The 10,369-nt window shown below is 41.0% G+C and overlaps 1 long non-coding RNA gene across 1 annotated transcript; it reads right to left on the minus strand.

Moving 5' to 3' along the window:
- Nucleotides 1–2,182: 2,182 nt before the first annotated feature.
- LOC129144351 (uncharacterized) lies at nt 2,183–6,319 on the minus strand. The gene is made up of 2 exons (XR_008548740.2): nt 3,173–6,319; nt 2,183–2,721 (listed from the first exon to the last, which is right to left on the minus strand). It is a non-coding gene; the product is annotated as an uncharacterized LOC129144351 (long non-coding RNA).
- Nucleotides 6,320–10,369: the final 4,050 nt, after the last annotated feature.

A 10,369-nucleotide genomic window follows, 5' to 3' on the forward strand; every position in this document is an offset into this window, starting at 1 on the left:
AAGACAACTTATTTCAGAAGAAGGAGAAAATTGTGAGAAGTGAAGTTTCCGCCAATACCCACTGCAAGTGTGCCAGATGACTGGCTCTAGAGGATCATCCTCGAATCTGGGGGCTTTCCTTCCCTGTTTTCCTGGGCATTTTCTTGGCATGTTGCCTATGTACCGTTCTTTTCTGTTAACAGGCACCTGCTGCCTCTCAGCAATGGTGTCTATAATGTTCCTCCCCCTACTATTATGAGCCACTAGCTCATCCCTAGTGGCTTCTTGTCATGAGTCTAATTTCTGGTTTGATATTCTCACAATGGGGCTCATTCTGACAATCAGAATCACTCCTAGGCTTGGTCTCACTGTCTCTGTGCGATAGCCAGACTCTTGGTATCAGTGTCTTGTGACATATACGTTGGTTTTCTGTGTAATTTTACTCAAACATGAAGAGACATTTTGCATGCAACTCTAATATTTGTTTCAAGGCATTCCTATAAATCAGTTTATCAAGACAGTTTGTTTATCTCTGCAAACTTCTCTCTATCAGGACAACATGTTGCTAATCTGAGCAAAAAGTTCATTTACCAAGTAGCAATGTTCTTGTGAAGGCTCCCTTCAAAACTCTTGTCTTCTGTCCACAAACCTTACAAGATCACACCACAGGCTTTACCCAATCCTAATCAATTTTCATCTTAAAAGAATCACTGAAACCTACCATTTATTCTAACAAACTTGATAATCCCCACTTCATCCTGACAAAAACGTTAATTCAGGAAATTCTTCTGGCACAGACTGGGGTCTCCTTATCTTCCTCCCTCCAATCATGATCCCGGAATCCCATCTCTGTTGATGAGGAGTCACTGGGGCTCTGGGAGCCCTGGAAAGACTTGGGACTTTAAAAGCTGAAGATTCTTAGGAAGCTACAATGTATATTATTTGTTGTTTTATTTTATTGACTGGTTCTCATAGCATACATATGTATGAAAAACTAGTACTTATCTCTTTTTTATCTTTCTAAGAAGTCCTTGCAAAAAAGAATTATGTGCTGGTTGTGTGTGTCTGTGTGTGTGTGTACACTGGTGTATGTGTGTAATGGGGGAGGTGCTGGTTGTATTATTTGAGAATAAAGAATACAAGGCTTTGAAAAGTCACTTTGCCCAAGGCTACATAGTAAGTTTTTTGGATTTTGTTTGTTTTGTTTTCTTCAGACAGGGTTTCATTCCTGTTGCCCAGGCTGGAGTGCACTGGCGTGATCTCAGCTCACTACAACCTCTACTTCCTGGGTTCAAGTGGTTCTCCTGCCTCAGCCTCCCAAGTAGCTGGGACTACAAGCACATGCCAGCACACCTAGCTAATTATTTTTTCGTATTTTTAGTATAAAAAGGGTTTTGCCATGTTGCTCAAGCTTGTCTCAAACTCCTGGCCTCAAGTGATCTGACCGCCTTGGCCTCCCAAAGTGCTGGTATTACAGGCGTGAGCCACTGCACCCGGCCTATAGTAAGTTTAACAGCTGGAATTCCAACCTTGTGAAGCATTGATAAGAACTGAAAAAAAAAATTCAGAAGAGTAACTTAAACACATATAAAATGCAAATCCCCATGGAAGTGTATTAACTAGACATTACTTACTAGATTTCATTAAATTCCGGTAGATCTAAACATATTGCAATTACATACACTGATATATTTTTGGAAACTGAATATTTTAATAGCTTTGTTGAAATATAATTAATAAACCGTACATGCCAGTTAGTATAGTCTCAGTGCTGTGGAACCACAACCACAAGGTAATTTTAGAACATTTTTACTCTGAAAGGAACCCCATACCCGTCAGCAGCCATTCTCTTGCCTGCCACCTCCCTCCACCAGTCCCTGGCCGCCACCAATCTACTCGATGTCTCCATGGGTTTGCCTGTTCTAAAACTTTCATATAAACGGAATTATAGAATATGTGGTCTTTTAAAAATTCCTTCAAACTCTGTATTTTCCCTAAGCATATATCTAACTGAATTTATGAAACTTTTGCAATAATTTTAAAGGAAAGTTTTGAGTTACTTATTTTCAGAAATGGTAATATACAATTTTTTTTAATTCTACACAGAAATAAATATCTTTGAAAAGCTCAGCTGTTGGAAGTGAAGATGCTTTGTCCAAATGGAGAAATAAAATTAGGATGAAGAGATGCTAATTTAACTACATTTTGTGATGGGAAAAATGCAAGACATTTATTAGGGAATCCATTCCCGATCCTGCATAAAAGGGCACAAACTTTGGCCACAGAGTATTTTGAAGGGGATACATGATAATATTAATTAAGCATATATATGGGGCCAGATTTATATTTTTAATAGACAAGTTAAAATACCCAAATCCATGCAAGGCATAAGAATGACAGCTTTGTGAGGAGCAAGCAAGGCCTCCAGGAAAGGGACAGGGAGAGAAAGTGGGAAGCAGATGGAGGTTGGGCTGAGGCCCTGGTCTCTGCTCTTCCCTTCTCCCCACCAGCCCGTTTCTCTTTTCCATCTTTTTCTACCCTCTATGACAAATGAGAGTGTATCAAATTCACCTCCAAATGGGCTAATGTATTTTCCATGTCTCCTTTCACTCGGTTTAAATATAGAAACAGAGGAGTGTGGAAAGGCACTGGCCCCAGCAGAGCGGGTTGGCTTTGTCCCTGGGTTCACTCTTGCGTCCTGGACAGGTCACTTCAGGTCTCTGCTCCTCGGATTCCTCATTTCTGAAACACAGGCAAAAACTCAAGGATCTCCACCTTGCTGTGGTGGTGAACTAGTGGGGTAAATGCTTAGCCCAGGGCTGGCTTGCTGTACCCTCCACAATGACTACTTGAAGTGGATCCCAGAGGCTCTTTTCTTTGCAATAAAGACAGTTTAAGAAAACGAGATTTTTAAATAACGTGTCTGCAACTTCTGCAAGAGATGATAAGAGCATATGGTTTCTTTCTAAGCTACTTTCAGATAAACCGTAAATCTTAATGCGTTCTCCTGCACTGGAGGGAGAAGCTGCTAATGCAAGCTCAGCCCTCCTGTGCAGCTCGTAATGAGGCAGGCCCTTCAGTCCCCTCTGCTCCCCAAGACCAGCCCCACAGCTGGGCAGTTGTTGCAATGTGACACACTTGGACACGTAGCTGAGACGTTATTTTGAAAATGAAGAACCGATATTTTTCTTACTTATAAAAGCAGTCCTGCTTCTCAAAGGAGACACCCATCCTGGAAGACCTGGGACAAGGTAGAGAAGAGGTCTTCTCCCCTCGTGCCTTCATGGAGAGGCTCATGCTGCTAGACATAGCGACCTCTGTCAGGAAATGTCGCGTCTTCAGCCCTTCACGTAGGCAGGTTTGATTCAGCGTCCTCGTGGGATTTCCTGTTCCTGCCCACTTGTGCTCGCGCATGCGCGATGGGGTCGGCCTTTCTGACATCAGCTGTCTAACCGGTAGGGAGCAGGGTTATTGACATCGGATGTATTTAATGTGTTTAATTTTCATCCATATATCTTCTTGGCTGATCTGTCTTTTTAACTATTTTGCCCATTTTAAATTGTCTCTTTTTTCCTATTATTGACTTTTGAGTCTTTTTAGATGTGAAGTACAAGCCATTTTTTTCAGATATATGGTTTGCAAATGTTTTCTCCAGATTTGTGGCTTATATTTTTTATTCTCTTAACAGTAGTGTCTTCTGACTAGCATATGTGCTTCACTTTGAGTATGTCCAATTTATCATTATTTTCTTTTCTTTTATGGATTGTACTTTTGCTGTCAAATTTAAAATATCTTTGCCTAACTAAGGTCGCACAAATTTTTTTCTTATGATTTTTACTATAATTTCTACTTTTATATTCTACATTATGTTTATAATCTATTTTGGTTCCATTTTTACATAATATGAGATACAGATAAAAGTTAATTTTTTGCGTAAGATATCCAGTTGTTCTAACACCATTTGTTGAAAGGCTATTGTTTTTCCTCCATGGAATTTTCTCTGCCTCTTTGTTGAAATGAACACACCACAGATGTGTGAGTCTATCTCTGGGTGTGGATGCACCTCCGGTGATCTACCTCTACGTCCTTATGGTAACTCCTTATTCTCAGGCCACCACAGTTGCTGCCATGCAGAAGAGCCAAGGCCACCAGCGGCCCTGGCATTCGCTCCCCTACCAGGCCTATTCCCCAGGTCTGGGAATTCAGAGCCCAGGCTGCCTCTGGCCCCTTCCACCAACCCTGTGCAGATGAGCTGAGGACCAGCCCCAGCACCAGGTGGCCGGTGGCCACAGAGATGGACTCAGCACAAAACTGCTTGGTCCTGTCCTGTGTGGAAGCCAACACCTGCAGCTGGAGGCTGGGCTCACTGTGGACTGAGATGTCTTAGGTTGCTTTAGGCTTTGGAATTAACCCATTTATACCGAAGGTTGCAAATTTTTTTGTGTGAAAAATCAGACCTTGGCAATGGTTTTGAGCAGTAGGATATGAATAACTCCCACAAGCTTAGCGTTCCAATAATGGAACACTAGGCATAAATGGGTTAAGGGCATCTTTATTTCATAGTAGGCTTGTTAGGATTTTTCTCAGTTCATAAATTAAGGGTAGAGAAAGCACTCCTCCCCCCTCCCCCAAGGGGAGGGTGAATTCCCACTCTTCCTCCGGGATCTTCCCTCGGAGAGGGCCCTTTTTTAGCTAGCGTGGTGGTGAGCCGGGTTAGAGGTTGTCTCTGAAGAAGTTAAACGGTTGGTATTTCCTCCCATGTGCAGTTCTTCTGAAGCTTGGTCCTCCGGCAGGGAGGAGACAGGTCCTCGGGCAGGGGGCAGGGAATCGAAGACCTGCGTGGTCACAGGGGAAGAGAAGAGAAAGGTCCCGGCAAGACAGTGTACATCTAGGGTCGGCTTCCAAAGGACCGGCAAGTGACAACACGGAAAATGTGAAGACAAGCCCAGGGTGGTCTTCCGACTCTCCATGTGTTCGTGATGAACCAGAAGTGACGTCACCCTCTGGCATTGTCTTTCGACTCTCAGTGTTCGTGATGATCCCAAAGTGACTTCACCCTCTGGCAACTCATCATTCCAACCCAGAGGGCCAGGCCATGAGGGGCCACGACTAAGCAGCTACATGTGTAAAGCACTCCAGGTAGTGCCTGGGACGATCAAATTACTCTAAAATATATGTGTTGCCCATATAAACTTGTCATACTGTGGGGAATGGTACTGTGGGTTCTGACTTAGAGCCTAATTTGAAGCCTTCTGCTTCAGAATGCAAAGGAAATTCATAATAAATTCCTAACCAGTTTATAGCTGATGTCTGCTTTCAGGGAGCCTGTTTTCAATGGAGAGTCTCCCTTTGTTTCCGACCCACAGTGAGTCGAGCTCTCTCTGATTTTACACAGCAAATTGGTTCCTATGCTGTTCTTCACTTCTTAGAATCCCATCAATAAGAACACAGAGTAACTGCCTATAGAATCAGGTTCATTGGAGACTGGGAAAACTGGCGAAAATCAACCAAACATAGAGGCATGGAAGAGTTATAGAAGAAGTTATACAGGAAGATTTTCAGTTGGTCTCCACTTCTGAGATGGCTCATTTTTTAATACCTGAGTCTAAACCACATCATGTTTCTATTTTAGTTCCTTTTAGAATTAACATACCTTTATTCACGTCTGATACACTTTAGAACTTTGGCGCAAACCATCTGTTTGGGTCTTAGACTCTTTTCCTTGGACTTCCACCGGGGCTTGCCCGACGCCAGTGGACATAGAGCATGAAAAGGCTTCCTTTATTTGTCACACCCTAGTTTCCTTCTGTTTGAATTGTTGTCAGTTGGTACATTAAGGGTAGAGGAAGCACTCTTCCTCCGAGGGGAGGAGAATTCCCGCTCTCCCTCTGGGTTCTTCCCTGGAGAGGCCCCTTTTTAGCGAGGAGTGGTGATGAGCAGGGTTCGAGGTCTCTCAGCGGAGGTTAAATTGGCCCTGTACTTTCTCCTCAGTAATTCCTGAGTTGCACCTCTGCATAAACACACGCAGTCTGACATGGAAGCCTGACTCGGCTGGAATCTGATCTCACCTCTCCTCCCTGTGCACTTGCAGGGACCTCAGCCTCTGCGGGCAGCCCTTTGGGCTCCAGAGCCTTTCCTGACCCGGCTCCTGGCCACTCTCCCTAGAGGCTTTACCTAGGGGAGCTCCCTACCGTTTCCCCAGCGAGGAGGAAGCCAGGCCCCTCTTGGGAGAGGTCGGTGATCCGATCCAGGTGACGGGGTCGGTGGAGAAGTTCTCTCAAAGAATGTATCAGACGTAAAGGTCAGGAAGTGTCTAGCATTCCTGAACACTGGGAATTGTGATGACAGCATGACTGTGTGTCCCGGGAGAAGATCTGCTCCGTGGTCTAATGGAATCTATGGTAGACGAAAGTGTCTCATAAAAGGGTTTTTTACTGAATTTGGAAAATTCATGTTTTAGCCAAATGAATCAGAAAAGACTTTCTTTTCTTTTTTTAGCCAGAAGTGTCCATATGTTTTCAGATGCACTAGCAAAGCAAAAGCACAGAAACATCAATTTTCTAAAAGAAGGGCAAAACCACATTTTCTCCCTGGAAAAACTCAAGAGTTGAGAAAGGGAAATTGGACATGTCATTTGGGATTATACTGAGGCAAAGTTGCCATCTGAACAGAAACTAGCATTGGCAAATGCAACGTTGCCACCCTTACATCTTCCAGAAACGGCTCCTGACAAGGCTCTGACCCTCACTCACGGATGGTTTCTTGATTCGTTGGTTGGTTTATAATGGCACAGGAGAATGCTCAATAAACATGATCTCTCACAAATAAAGTGAGCATTCCAACAGGCGGTTCAAGCCTCAAGCATTTTTAGACAGAGCTGGGTGACTTTGTACTTTTAGGATATAGCTGAGTGAATCACTTTGAAGGTGGAGAACAAAGAGAGGGCCCATCATTGCGGAACACAGAGCTCTGGGGGTGAGGATGCTTGGGAGAGAGGCACTGCCTGCTCCAGTTGCATCGTGGACAGCACTCGTAACACAGCCCAGCCAGGCACTGGAGCAAGGTGATGAGCCTTCTCCTCGCTTCACAATCATAAACCTTCTGTTTTCCATTCATAAATGTGTTTCTAGATTTATCCACTCATCTGTATTCAAGCCAAATCTTCATGGTGAAATCCTAAGCAATCTGGCAGTTCGTGGAAAATCGGTATTTTTCAAGTCACTTGAATTGTTCAATGGTCACAAGAAACTACTAGTTGCTTATGTTTAGTGAATTATGCTGCATTCAGTAAGTACCCAACATACGTATAACTGGCAAGTTTTACAAACCTTTGTTACTGAATCAGATCAAGGATAATGATAAGCTCAGCTGGCACCTTTCCCACTGCCAGGGAAAGGACTATGTTTATATGTTAAATATTTACCAAGTGGAAAGCACATAATCATTCATTTAATCCAGGCAAATTGAATGACTACTATGTGCTGGTTACAACAATGAAACCACAATGGCCCTTCTCTCCAGTAGTCACATCTGCTGTTTCCTGAGAATGACAATGTGATTCTTTTACAAGTGTTCTGTAATCAAAACACTTTACACGGGGACTTTAGAAATTCTCATATTGCAGACTTTACTTATTGCAGATGAAGAAACAGACCCAAAGAGGTGAACTCACTCATGAAAATTTCTGGAAGTTAGTAAAAAATAGTTATTGTTGTATTGCTTTATTGCTTTATTATTGTAACTACAAGATAGTTGTTGAGAATCTAGACAAAGCAAGCTCTGAGACACACCTCTTATGGATGAAATTGATACCATTACATAGCAAAGTTACTTGCATTATCTAACCAAATTAGTTTATTTAACTAAATTGGCATTACTGAAAGCTAGAAATCCCACTCCAAAGTATATAAATTCAACTCACAGCTTTCAACCTTTTTTAATGATAAAAAACAGAAAACATTTAATATCATAAGACAAAACACAGTTATATAAAAGTTTCGCAAAACATTAATTTTGCTTACTTTGTGCAATGCAATCTGATTTTTATTTTTTTCTTTTCCTCCCCTCTCCTCTTTTCTCCGCTGTCTTCCCTTCCCTTCTCTTCCACTGTATTTTATTTATTTAATTAAATAATATTTTCACCACCTATTAAATGTATTTAATGATCCACGAATGGATCAAACTCTTAATTTGAAAAATGCTGCCTGAGAAGAATTATTGTTCTTGTTGCCAGAAATACAAAAATGTGCAAAGCAATGTCAGCAAGAGCAGAAATGTGGAACTATCACAAATGACATGGTTAAAAGGGGCAGTCATAAAATGGAACATTAAATATGAAGGAAAGTTAGTGAACTATAGGTGTACTTATCTCAGATGTTTCTCAAAAACCAAATGAGTAAAAAACAAGTTCCAGAAGAATGTGTATAGTATATCTACATTTATTTGTTAGTCAAAAACCAACTGAATAATGAATTACTCAGAAATCATATATACAGCAAAGTTATTTAAAAAGAAGGAATGATTTATGCAACATTTAGAATAACTTTTACCCAGGTGGACGAGAAAGTGGAGGAAAGATAATGTATTCACAGTTTATGATGTGCATAGGTGTGGATTTTTTTGCATCTATCCCCTTGGGGCTTCAGTGTCTTGTACCTGTCCGTTGCTTTTCATCAGATTTGTGACATTTCCACTTTTCTTTCTTCAGATGGTTTTCTCTTCCCTACTCTCTCCTGACGACCTGATTACATACATGCCTATTGGGCCTCTTGACACTGGCACACAGCTCGGTTTTTATTCATCTTTATTTTCTAAGCTTTAATTTACATATTTTCTACAGCTAGACTTTCAAATTTAATCATCTTTCTTCAGCATTCTCCATTCTGTGGTCAGGCCTATCAAATGTATTTTTTGGAGTTCAGATGTTATAATTTTGTGATCTAGAATTTCCATTTGGTTCCTTTTTCTAACTTGCTTTTCTCTGTTCTCATTCTTCATCTGTTCACTTGTTCTTTCCTTTTCCCCCTAAAAATATTTGAATATCTTTATAATAATTATCTTCAAAGTTCTGTTTGCTAGCTTGAATTCTGGAACCAGAAGAACATTCTGTTAGTGTCCTTTTTTTTCCTCTTGTTCATGAGCCCCATGTCACTTTGCACACCTCTGAATTTTTAATGGTGTATAAAACATTGTATATAGAAGGGAATTGAAATACTCTAATGTTTTGTTTTGTGTTTATCTGATTTCCAGAGAATGTGAGCTCTTTTCTGTGTCTGTGGAGTAAAATGAGGAAGTTATCATCAGGTTTTACCAAAAGTCATGTTGAACCAGTGCTATGCTGTTACTTTTATAAGAATGAGCTCGCTTGCACTGAGGACAGCCTCAAGCCTTCCACTTCCCCACTGTGGCCCCAGTGGAAGGACCGGTCTATTATATTTTCATCATAGAGTGTTTGATCCAGAAAGAGGCCAGGTTCAGCTGTATCAGGCCCTTAATTCCACACACCATGAGAATAAGCAAGACTGTGCAAATTCTGTTTTTCAATTTCTACTTCACTGACTTTTTCTTTTTTCCTTTTTCCATAAAGTTGATGTTGTGCCATGGATAATATTCAGCATAAACAAATTATTGTTTCATTTGGTAATCTTCCAGATTCTAATCCATCCCACCATGTCCACCATTGCTAATAGCTTGGCTGAACTTACCTTGACCTTGGAGAGTCTAATATTCTTTAAAAGGCCTCTTCTGCTGCTTCCATGATTGAGAGACCTGTGTTTTGTCCCCTGAAACTTCCAAGGCTCTCTAATAATCTACAAAGTGTTTCTCTTGTCTAAATCAGTTCAACAATGCCTTTCTCTTTTCACCATTCATGAATATTCTCATAGATAAGGATAGTTATTATATATTCATTCTTCTTTTAATGTTTTTTATTATTTCCACAATCAAACATTACAAGTATGCATTGTTTTAAAATATCAATGTGCAACGTAAGAGCATACACTAACATTAAAAATTGTATATAATAAAACTGACTATGAATGTAGGCGATGGTTCTATTCATCTTGTTTTATGTTTACTAAGAATACTGAGCAAAATTTAATACGTTTTGAATTGTCTGTACAATGTTAGTAGCTTTAGACTCTGTGAGGTTGGCAGGTAATAACAGAGAGTGTTGCTTTCTATTAAAATAGACTCTAAATAACTATCGATGAGCATGAGTGTGTCAGTATTTACCAAAGCAGCTGTGGCTGTAACTCCGTTTGTTAGGTCACCATGGTGATAAAGCTGAGGTTGCGGTTTCATCACGTGGGACCAATTAGTTTCACCCTGTTCTCCAGTCACACGTGACATTCCCCTTTCTACTCACTTGGCTGACTTCACTGAGGAGACA

Source organism: Pan troglodytes, chromosome 5 (assembly GCF_028858775.2).
Source record: "Pan troglodytes isolate AG18354 chromosome 5, NHGRI_mPanTro3-v2.0_pri, whole genome shotgun sequence".
Taxonomy (NCBI): Eukaryota; Metazoa; Chordata; class Mammalia; order Primates; family Hominidae; genus Pan; species Pan troglodytes.